The following is a 12,758-nucleotide window of genomic DNA, read 5'->3' as shown; positions in this document are numbered from 1 at the left end:
TATTCTATTGAAGGATCATATTGTTGGGCTTAAGGGCATCATCCGCAAGTTGGAGGAGCTTTTACGCTCAATGTGCGATTATCCACCGTCGTCACCACCTCCGAGGACATAATCACATGGGTATGGGCACTCCCCTTGGCAACTGCCAAGCTTGGGGGAGGTGCCCCGGTATCGTATCACCATCACACTCCTATCTTTATCGCTTTACTAAGTTCGATCCTTTTAGTAGTATCTTGATCTAGTAGATTGAAGTTTGATATCAAGTAGTTTGAGTTTTGCATTGTGATCTCTTTTTGTATTCGAGTCCGCAAGCTATCTATAATAAAGATTAGTGTTGAGTCAAGGGCTTTGCTATGTGCTATGATCCTGAGAAAGTAGAAAGAATAAAAGAGTTCATATTTATCTTATGGATAGTGATAACTTCACACATAGAAAGTATGAGGCATAAAAATTGTTGGGAGTTGATGAACGTAGCCTTGGTCATCGTTGCAATTAATAGGAAGTAATAAGGAAAGAAAGGTTTGCATATAAATACACTATCTTGGACATCTTTTATGATTGTGAGCACTCCTTAAGTATGACATGCTAAAAGAGTTGACGGTGGACAAGGAAGACAACGTAATGGTTTATTTTTTCTCACATCTCAGTTAAAGTATGTTGTCATTGACCTTCCGAACATGTTGAGTTTGCCTTTCCCCCTCATGCTAGCCAAATTCCTAGCACCAAGTAGAAATACTACTTGTGCTTCCAAATACCCTTAAACCCAGTCTTGCCATGAGAGTCCACCATATCTACCTATGGATTGAGTAAGATCCTTCAAGTAAGTTGTCATCGGTGCAAGCAATAAAAATTGCTCTCTAATTATGTATGACTTATTAGTGCGGAGAAAATAAGATTTGTACGAACTTGTTGTGGAAGTAATAAAAGCGACGGACTGCATAATAAAGGTCCACACACAAGGGGCAATATAAAGTGACGTTCTCTTGCATTAAGATTTTATGCATCAACCTTAAAAGCGCATGACAACCTCTGCTTCCCTCTGCGAAGGGCCTATCTTTTACTTCATGTTTTCACTTTATGCTTTTATTTTGCGCTTGAGTCAAGGTGACCTCCACCTTTCCCTTTTTCATTTTATCCTTTGGCAAGCTTTTCATGTTTGAAAGATCATGATATACATATCCAATTGGAGGTTCGTTAGCATGTGCTATTATTGTTGACATCACCTAAAGGTGAATACGTTGGGAGGCAACACAATAAGCCCCTATCTTTCTCAGTGTCCGTCTAAAACTCCATAACCACAAGTATTGCATGAGTGTTAGCAATTGTAGAAGACTATATGATAGTTGAGTATGTGGACTTGCTGGGAAGCTCTTTTGTTGACTCTTTCTGATGTTATGATAAATTGCAATTGCTTCAATGACTGAGATTATAGTTTGTTAGTTACCAATGAAGTTTTTGAACCATACTTGACATTGCGAATTGCTTGTTACTTGAGCATGGGAAATCATATGACAAAATCTTTATATGTTGCTGTTATAAGAATGATCATGATGCCCTCATGTCCGTATTTTATTTTTATCGACACATCTATCTCTAAACATGTGGACATATTTTTCGATATTGGCTTCCGCTTGAGGACAAGCGAGGTCTAAGCTTGGGGGAGTTGATACGTCCATTTTGCTTCATGCTTTTATATCAATATTTATTGCACTATGGGCTATTATTACATATTATATCTCATTGCTCATGTCTATTTTCTCTTATTTTACAAGGTTTACCATGAAGAGGGGGAATGCCGGCAGCTGGAATTCTAGCTGGAAGAGGAGCAAACGTTGGAAACCTATTCTACACAACTCCAAAAGTCCTGAAACTCCACGAAACAACTTTTTGGGATTTATAAGAATTTCTTAGCGAAAGAAATAGGCCAGGGGGCCCACACCCTGTCCAGGAGACAGGGGGCGCCCCTATCTCCTGGGCCCCCTGGTGGGCCTCCGGTGTCCATCTTCTGCTATATCATCACTTTTACCCTGGAAAAAATCGTGGGCAAGCTTACGGGACGAAACTCCGCCGCCACGAGGCGGAACCTTGGCGGAACCAATCTAGGGCTCTGGCAGAGCTGTTCTGCCGGGGACACTTCCCTCCGGGAGGGGGAAATCATCACCAACGTCATCACCAACGATCCTCTCATCGGGAGGGGGTCAATCTCCATCAACATCTTCACCAGCACCATCTCCTCTCAAACCCTTGTTCATCTCTTGTATCCAATCTTGTATCCAAAACCACAAATTGGTACCTGTGGGTTGCTAGTAGTGTTGATTACTCCTTGTAGTTGATACTTATTGGTTTACTTGGTGGAAGATCATATGTTCAGATCCTTAATGCATATTATTACACCTCTGATTATGAACATGAATATGCTTTGTGAGTAGTTACGTTTGTTCCTGAGGACATGAGTGAAGTCTTGCTATTAGTAGTCATGTGAATTTGGTATTCGTTCGATATTTTGATGAGATGTATGTTGTCTTCTCCTCTAGTGGTGTCATGTGAACGTCGACTACATGACACTTCACCATTATTGGGCCTAGAGGAGGGCATAGGGAAGTAATAAGTAGATGATGGGTTGCTAGAGTGACAGAAGCTTAAACCCTAGTTTATGCGTTACTTCGTTAGGGGCTGATTTGGATCCATATGTTTCATGCTATGGTTAGGTTTACCTTAATACTTTTGTTGTAGTTGTGGATGCTTGCAATAGGGGTTAATCATAAGTGGGATGCTTGTCCAAGTAAGGGAAGTACCCAAGCACCGGTCCACCCACATATCATATTATCAAAGTACTGAACGTGAATCATATGAACGTGATGAAAACTAGCTTGACGATAATTCCCATGTGTCCTCGAGAGCTCCTTTCTCATTATTAGAAATTCTCCAGGCTTATCCTTTGCTAAATAAAGGATTGGGCCACCTTGCTGCACCTTATTTACTTTATTTACTTGTTACTCGTTACTATTTATCTTATCATAAAACTATCTATCACCTACAATTTCAGTGCTTGCAGAAAACCTTACTGAAAACTGCTTATCATTTCCTTCTGCTCCTCGTTGGGTTCGACACTCTTACTTATCGAAAGGACTACGATAGATCCCCTACACTTGGGGGTCATCAATCGACACTAGCCTCGATGAGCATCTCAAGTACCTAAAGGATGTTCTTCCCGCGGGGAATCTATGTCCTACTAGTGTGGATGAGGCCATGAAGATCATGTGCCCTCTTGATCTGCCACACATTAGATACCATGCATGCATCAACGATTGCATAATTTATCGGAAGGAGCACGCGGAAAAAACAAGTTGTCCGGTGTGCAATGCTTCTCGATACAAGAAGACCGGGAAGAAATCTCCTAAGAAAGTTGTATGGTACTTACCGATCACTCCCCATCTCCAGCGGTATTGTGTAGATCCCAAGGAAGCAAAGCTCATGCGCTGGCATGCGGAGAGGAAGAAGCCCGATGATGGAGATGATCCGAAGCTGAGACACGTCAAGGATGGAAGCCAGTGGAGAGCGTTGAACGGCTTCTATCGGTATTTCGAATGTGATGCAAGGAACATCGTGCTCGGTGCTTGTACCGATGGCATGAATCCATTTGGCAACCAGAACATCAACGATAGCACATGGCCCGTGTTTGTATGTATGTACAACCTCCCCCCTGGTTGTGCATGAAGTCGAAGTACATTCACATGAGCATGCTGATTCAAGGGCCGAAACAACTGGGAAATAATATTAATCTATATTTGGAGCTACTTCAAGAGGAGTTAGACACGTTATGGAAAACACCGGCCAAGACATGGGACGCCAGCAAAGGTGAGTATTTCTACATGAGAGTCGTGCTGATCACGACGGTGCACGACTATCTCGGTTATGGATATGTCGTAGGCCAGGTGTGCCATGGATATTGCGGATGCACGCGATGCATGGATGATACAATGTCTCAGCAGCTAACGTCAAGGAAAGAGGGCGAGTCTGGGAAAATCGTGTACATGGGGCATCAAAGATGGCTCGAGAAGGACGACCCATGGAGAAACCGTGGAGATCTATTGAATGGTCACATTGAGCACCAAGGACCTCCATGTAAGCGGAGCGGCGCCGAAATTGATGAGCTATTGAAATATTGGGAACAGTACCCCACACCGGGAAAGACGATGAAAAAGGCGTCGGAGCCGCTGCTGAAGGTATGGAAGACGAGGTCTATGTTCTAGGACTTGGATTACTGGCACAAACTCGACACACCTAATTGCCTTGATCAACTGCATATCTGTAAGAATGTCCTTGAGAGTTTGCTCGCGACACGGATGAACATGCGGGATAAGACCAAGGGTGGGCCGAAGGCAAGAAAAGACTTGCCAGATTTGGAAATCAGGGAAGATATGCACATGTCGCCCCATAAAAAGTCAGACGAGACAGAGACGGAGACAGAGGCGCGGGAGAAGAAGGGCAAAAAAATAAAGGAAGAGGATAATTGCCCCCTTCTTGCTTCACCTTAAGTCCGACTGAGATTGATCAATTCTTTAAGTGCCTTACCGAAGTCAAAGTTAATTCCAGTTACTGTGGCAAGATAAGCAGATATCTTGACACGAACAAGAAAAGGTTCGGCGGGATGAAGTCCCATGACTGTCATGTGATGATGACGCAAATACTACATGTTGCCCTTAGAGGGATAATGGACAAGCACGTCTGTGACACGCTTATTGGTCTCTGCAACTTTTTTGATGTCATCTCTCGAAAGTAGATCAGTGTGAAGCACCTCTGAAGGCTACAGGAAGAGATCGTTCTGATACTGAATGAGCTTAAGATGTACTTCCCGCCTGCATTCTTTGATGTCATGGTGCATCTGTGTGTCCATATTGGGGGCGACATAATAGACCTCGGGCCGTCATTCCTGCACAACATGATGCAGTTTGAGAGGATGAATGGGATCATCAAAGGATTCATTCATAACATGTACCGTCCGGATGGAAGCATCGTCCGGGGCTATCTGACATAAGAGTGCATCTCTTTCTGCGAGAATTTTCTATATGGCGCGGACCAGCCGCCTGGTGTTGGTGTTGGTTTGCATGTTAACAAGCATGATGGGAGGCTCGAAGGAGAAGGTCACTCCAACGGTCGCAGAGAACTGCACGTGGCATACTCAGATCGACGCAACGAATTTTGCAAGGCAAACTTGGTGGTGCTACAACACCTAGACGAGGTAGATCCTTTCGTGGCACTTCACAAAGAAATTATCGCAAAAAAGTATCGTGATCGGGGGGTATGCAGGACGGACGCCGAAGTTACTACAGAGCACAACTCCACTTTCCTGCATTGGTTCAAAGAGCATATTATTGCTAATCCCCAGGAAGAGGGCTCTCGAGGCGGATTGCTCATATACGCCTTAGACATGGCCCCTCGCCCAACCTCGTCACCTATCAGGCATACGATATCAACGGATACACGTTCTACACAGAGGCCAAAGATATGGACGGTGATGATCAGAACTCAGGGGTGACGATGGAATGCATGACCGGCAGCGACAACAGCGCAACTAAGAGATTTTACGGAAGGGTCAAGGAGATCTGGGAGCTTGACTACTCTGGACTGCACAACACGATGATGTTCCGTGTCAGATGGGCTAAGAATGTTAAAAGAGAAAACGGTATTTCACTACCATGACTATATCCGACGCCAAGAGCTCTACCGTGAACGCTATCGCAAAAAATGAGCCATGGGTACATGCTAAGCACGTGACACAATGCTTCTTCATAACCGACCCGTTCAATCCCAGCTGTGTTGTCGTGAGGAGAGGCAAAAGGAACATCATTGGAATGGATGGAGTCGCCAACGAGGAAGACTATGACTAGTACGGCAACCCAAAGAGGGAAGATGATGATGACGATGAAGTATATATCAAAAGAAGAATCAATACTACATTACCTAAGAAAGATCGTACTCCATGGAAAAGGAAAAGTTACAATGAGGGGCTCAATTATTCTTCAACGAACAATAAGGGAAAGAAGCTCCCTCAAAAACGAAAACGTCAACGCTGAGGAACCGTACGTTATCGGTCAAATGATGTAATATATATGTTCCCATGTTGTGTACACACTTGGCCATTATGCATTGGTCAAATGATGTAATATATGTGGTCCTATTTTGTATACATACTTAACCGTCAAACGATGCAATATGTATCACCTTCCCTTCGTTCACTGCTCTCGAAAAAAAGGAAAAGAAAATAAAAGAAAAGGGAGAGAAGATAAAGGAAAAGAAGATAGAAAAAACAAACAGGAAAACTACTACAGGTAATAGCGGTAGCGCTTTCTGCAGAAAAACGCTATCGCTATATGTAATAGCAGTAGCGCTTTCTGACAAAAACGCTATAGATATCTACAATAGCAGTAGCACGTTCTTTGCAAAAGCGCAATAGCTAACTTAGCTATAGCGCGTTTGTCCATAACGCGCTACTGCTACCTCGACTTAACCCCCAAAATCCTCACTCTCTCTGCTTCTTCCCACATCTGCTCTCCCCAAAATCCCACTCTCTCTTTCCCTGTATCATTGCCGCCGGAGCCCTCGACCCCGACGCTCGGCCCCGACCCCGACGCTCGGCCCCGTCTCCCCGACCCCGGCGACCCTCAGTGTCGTGCCATCTCCCCCGACCCTGCCTTGCCTCGCTGCCGCGCCGTCTCCCCCGACGCCATCTCTCTCTCTCTGCCCTCTGTAAGCCCTCTCCCCTCCCCTCTTCTCTGCTATTTAGTGCTAATTAGTATGAAATAGTATGAACCCTAGGCTATTTTTTAGTGTAAGAAAAAACAGAATTGATTATATAGGTTTCTTGCAATTTTTTACTTAAAGCAATTGTTGTAATTTAAATTTTATAGTGCTAGTTAGTTAACGGAATTAGTATGAAACCTAGGATAGATTAGTTAAAACAATTGTTGCTATTTAAATTTTTTAGTTAAAGCAATTGTTGCTATTTAAAAAAACAGAATTTGAGGTGGACAGATTAGTTCTATATTTTTAAAAGACATGACTTCTTGTATTTTTCTTCCTTTTATATGCGAATTTGAAGTGGAGATGTGATATGTGGACATGTGATATGTGGACATGTGATTTGGACGTGTCATATTTGGAATTTGGAATTTGGCAAATGATTCAAGTGGCCTATGTTTCGCCGGAATGTTGATTCATTTCGGTTTCGGTGAATTTCAAGCGCTTAATATGTCCACTTTTTAGCAAAGGTCATGCCGAAATTTTTCATGAATTTTGGCATGTCTTGTGCTAGAAAGTAGGCATATCGAGTGCCGGGAGTTGTTGGGAACGGCATTCCGGCAAACATAGATCTTTTTATGTCACTTCTTGTTTTTTAATAGTTTTAGAATTAAACGAGGAGACTTAATCATAGGAAACATGTCAAACAACGAAGAAACCGGGCCTTCTGACCAAGATGCAGACGAGATGGATTATGAGGGTGAACAAGAGTACCTCAACTTTTTGAATGCTAAGCACAGTCAAGGTTTGCAGGTCGGCCTCGATGATGGTACTGACACCGACATCGACATCGATGGCGCCGGCACCGATGGCGGCACCGAGACCGGCAGGGAAGATACCGGCGCTGATACCGGAGAGAAGAAGCATAGGATACGAAAACCTAACAAACTCGGCATCGGACGACTGGTGATCACAAAGATGGCACCTGGCAAGTTTAAGCCATTAGAGCCGGAAGAACCTCACAAGTGCTATGGGAACCAAGTAGGATACATCCTACGGGAATGCGTGCGCATCAACAACGATGACTTAAGGAGTAAAGAACATTTGAGGTAGTCGCTCCTGACGAAGTTGCACAAGAGATTCAAGTTTCCCGACCGGGATGATAGCATAGAGCAACCGTGGGATGATCCGAAGATGAAAAAGATTAACAATCACGCCATGGGCATGTTCAGCAATGATTTGGCCTCTTGGAAAGGGAGGGTGAAACGAGCTATTGAGGCTGAGGAACTCGTGTCCAAGATTCTAGAGGAAAATCCGACACTTCTGGAAGAGGATTTTGAAAAGTTCAAGGACACTTGCGCTACCGAGGTAGCCAAGGCTAAGGCTGCAAAATTCAAGAGCCTTGAGCAAAGGAACACGGGAAGCATCGCCTCGGAAGCCGTTGCTACCTTGGCAAAAGGCCCATATGGGATAAGGAGGACGCGGAACGTGAAGCCGCGGGTCTCCCAGACCCCTTCGCGAAGTTCAGCAATCCCTTGGAGCGTGACTTCATCAGGGCCCGCTACAAATGGGACAAGAAAAAGAAGGTTTTTTACACGGACAAGATCACAAGGAGATTGATTAGATTACTGGTAATTATTCTTTTACCACCTTACATTTAGCTCTTGATCAAGTCGACTACACATTCGTAAACGGCTCACGTTCCTTCTACAGGAGAAGCAACACCAGCTTGAAGCTGAAAGCCCTACTTCACCGATGAGGCCAAAGTGGGACACCCCTCTCAATCGGGCCTTGAACGAACTTAAGGGACTCCCTTTCGGCCAGTGGCCACAATATGGATGTGTGGCGACGCATGGAAGGTGTTTTACAACAAGGGCCCGGAGGCTAAGAAGCAGAAAAAGGAGTTTAGTCAGGCGAACATCGACGAGAAGGTGAAGCTTGCGGTCAAGAAAAAAGCAGCTGGGGACGCGCAAAAGGCAGCCGAGGAGAGACATGATTTGCTAAAGCAGGCAGTAGATGCAGCTGTAAATTCCTGCATAAATGATTTCGCTACTAACTTGGTCCTGGCTATCATCAACTGGACGAACGAAAATCCAAACAAGACGGTACATGATTTCTCATGCCCAGTTTCGTCGGGAGCAACTCGGTGAACAACACCATCGCACCATCACCTGCTCATGTAACCGGGCCTGCTCTTGCACCCACACCCGCTCATAGCAGCCCGTCCTCAATCTCTGGCGTGCTAGGCAGGCCTTCGTCTTTGGCTGAGCTCGACGCCCTCATGGTAATTACATGTCGCACCAACATATATATCTAGAATATTCCATTTTCGTTGCCTTTCGGATGTTTTACGCTGCAGACATGTGTTTGCAGGCCGACGAAACCCAGTGCACCATACTCTACTTGATCAAAGGCCAGAAGGTGGACGTGGGAAAGGGGGTGATAACGAAGCCCTTACAACTCACGTTCCACAACCAGCCGATGCCCGCTGGGCACTTCAGGGTTAACTTGTCTAGTGTGAAATTGGGGCACGAGGATTTGCCTCCTCCATTACGGCTTGGGGTAGAGGACGACGAGACCCCGCTGCAGATTGGAAGCTCCAAGGGTTGGGTGCTGCTATGGCCGAAGAATCTTCTTCGTCTGGAGCTGGCCGAGAGCACACCAATAACCACACATGAACAAGCATGTATGGAGACCACCACCCCACCTACGCAATTACAAGCTCCTGTAGTGTCAGGTGAGAGCGACGGACGACGTGATGAAGGGGGTCCAATAGTGGCTGACATAATCGGCCCCGTAGAACAAAGAATGGATGATGAGATGGAGGAGACAGAGCACCCAATGGGTTTCCTCAATACAGGCGCCTATGATGGTGACTTAGATATGATGAGTCAGCCATATGAGGAATCGGGCTATCAGCATGCTGATGAGGATATGGACGATCTGCCCGGGCAGGAACGTCCTAGCAGGGATTGCAAGAAGTCTCTCTTCATGAAATCCTCACAGGACACGCCTGAATATGCCGCCTCAACACAAGCTCAACTAGCCGGGGGTCGTACAATGCTTAGCCCGGCAACACTGGGGCAGGGGTTAAGGAAGGGTCTGGAAGGTGTGCCCAAGAAAAAGGAGAGGAAGAGATCGGGGAAGATAGGCTCAGCTGCCTGCAAACAAGCCAGAGCACATAGCAGTTAGATGGTGGATTCTGAAGAGGTACCCATCAAAGGTGCGGCCATGTTCCATGTCACGGGCAAACCAATGCTACCACCAAAACCGCTGGAGGCATTATCAGGGGATCTCAGGAGACTTCACGACCATGTGTTGTCGACTGAGAAAAGCCTACTAACCTCGAAGGATCCAGGATATTCGACATACGCGGCTCATGTGCCTGAGGGGAAGTGCTACGTCGACACACGGCCCGCGGATGTGTTCTTCCTGCGGTTTGACCATATCTTCGAGATGTTTCTGACAAGGAGGCTAGATTTTACAATCGTCCACCTTTTTGCGCTACATATGAACTTCGTCATGAAGAGAGAAGAAGTATTGCAAATCTGTGTGGCAGATCCGTACTACATGCACGAGTCCTTCTTGAGTCTCAGTGACTTTGAGCGTGAAACTGCTAGGGAGTACCTCCGAAACTTCATGGTACAGAATAAGGACCGGGAAATTGTCCTCCTGCCTTATCATCCAAAGTAAGTCAGTTCTGGACAACCCTTTCGTACATTTCAATCATTTATTCTCGCTCATATTGAGAATAATTTGAGGTGTCTTTTTCCCCGCATCAACAGGCGCGCCATCCTTATCGTTCTTTACCAGCGAGTCTCCCATGCAGTGTATTTGGACCCTACTAGAAACTACGAGAAGGACTACACCCACATAATGAATATTCTAGATGATGCTATCCAAGGCTTCAACATTAGGGGTGGCCACATGCAGATCAGGAAACAAAGGAACAAGAAGATGGGTTTTGCGTGTAAAACTAACTTTTGTTGCATCCATTCCCAAAACCAAGCAAGAAAGATGGATTCTACATCCTCCATCTCATGATTGAGTACAGCACGGATCACCAAAAGCTTCGCATCACAAACAGAAATGATGATCATATCCGCAAGTGGGTAGAATCTCATGGAGAAGCGGATTATAAACTTAGAGATGACTTCTTTTGCATCCAAAGGGACATTGCGACGATCATCATGAAAGAAGTCGTCGATGAGAAGGGGATGTTCCACCACGGCCCTATATCGCGAGCTGACGTCCGAACTCGCATAGGCATGCAACGTCATGACCTCACGTCATTCAAGAAGCTAGGGTCCATCCTTGATGATATGGAAGGATGGAACTTCTAGTGATTTACGATGCTGATGATGATGATATGTGTCGTTTGAACTTGTATACTTTCTATAGCGATGAAACTTTGTGATGTCCACGGTCCCTGTCGAACTTGCGTAACGCTACTTTGTTAGTTTGGGTACGATGACCTGCGTACCTCTAGTTAATTAGTTTGTGTATTGTATGTTGCATCTAGTTGCTAACCCTTTCTTTTTCGTGTTGCTCTAGTATATTTTGTTGCATATGATTGTACATTATCTTGATGAAGATGCATCTCTAACAGGTACCTCGCTTCTTGATGGCGAGGTGGTAGTGCTATGTCGTGGACAAAGGGAAGGTTCCAGGGGTGTACAACGAGTGGCCTGAGTGTCAGGCGCAAGTGAATGGGGTCTCGGGCGCCAGCCATAAAGGCTTCAAAAGCAGACGAGAAGCGGAAGCTAGTTACTTGAGGTTCACGCTAGCGCGAGAGAGGACTCGTAACCACCACCTCATGTACTGCATAGTTCCGCTCTCACTCATAGTGATAGCTCTTCTCGCGTATATCATTGTTTAGATGGATGGCGATGTAGTTGCAAGTATTCGAGACTTGTATCACTATTTTCGAAATGATGACGAGAGACCACTTTCTGTTGGATGATGATTATGATGATGATCACCTTGTATCGCTATGTATATGTTATGATTACATTTGTATGTGTATGATATGCTAGTGATTATTGTATAAAGCCCAAAACAAAATTCAGCAGCACAATATGTGGAGCAAAAAAAATTCAAAAACTAATAGCAGTAGCGCGGGGTATGGCATTAGCAGCAGCGAGCTCTTAGCAGTAGCGCTCTTTGCACAAGGGTGTTGCGGCTATTATCAACAGCGCGTGTTCCAGACAAATGCTGTTGCTCCGCGCTACTGATAAGCATTAGTTGTAGCACCGTATTAGTAGCGCGGCCACCCGCGCTACTGATAAGCATATAACGCGCGCTACTGCTAGGCTTTTCCCTAGTAGTTATATGAAACAAGATGATCTCGAACACTAAAAAATATGCAAAATCATGAGTTGAGCAACATAGCATAGTTCAAGTTCATGGTATAGTTCAAAAACACCAACCACAAGCAAGTTCATGACAAACAAGTCCACGCAAACGGATGAAACATCAACAATCATGCCCCATCTTCTTCCTCCTCTTTTTCCTCCTCTTCTTCATTCGTTTGTTCATCCGTTTCTTCCTCCTCTTCGTCATTGGAAACTCGGAAGGTGTTCGCACTATCTCCAAAGGCATCATGTGAAGGCATGTGAGGCACACCGGAAGCCATGCGTCCACCCATGTCACCTAGAGGTGCTCCCATGCCTCCCATGAGAGACCCAAAAATCATGCCTCTCATGCCTCCCATGGTAGCTCCCAAGCCACCCATGCCTCCCGTACGTGCTCCCATGTCGCACATGGTTCCCATAGTAGCTCACATGCCTCCCATGGTAGCTCCCACTCTTCTTCTTCTTCTTCTTCTTCTTCTTCTTCTTCTTCTTCTTCTTCTTCTTCTTCTTCTTCTTCTTCTTCTTCTTCTTCTTCTTCTTCTTCTTCTCCTTCTTCTTCTCCTCCTTCTTCTTCTCCTCCTTCTTCTCCTCCTTCTCCTCCTTCTCCTCCTGCTCCTCCTGCTTCTCCTGCTTCTCCTTCTTCTCCTTCTCCTTCTCCTTCTG

This window comes from Triticum dicoccoides, chromosome 2B (genome assembly GCF_002162155.2).
Source record: "Triticum dicoccoides isolate Atlit2015 ecotype Zavitan chromosome 2B, WEW_v2.0, whole genome shotgun sequence".
Lineage (NCBI taxonomy): Eukaryota > Viridiplantae > Streptophyta > Magnoliopsida > Poales > Poaceae > Triticum > Triticum dicoccoides.
The sequence above is the reverse complement of the archived record's forward strand: the minus strand, read 5'-3'. Positions refer to the sequence as shown.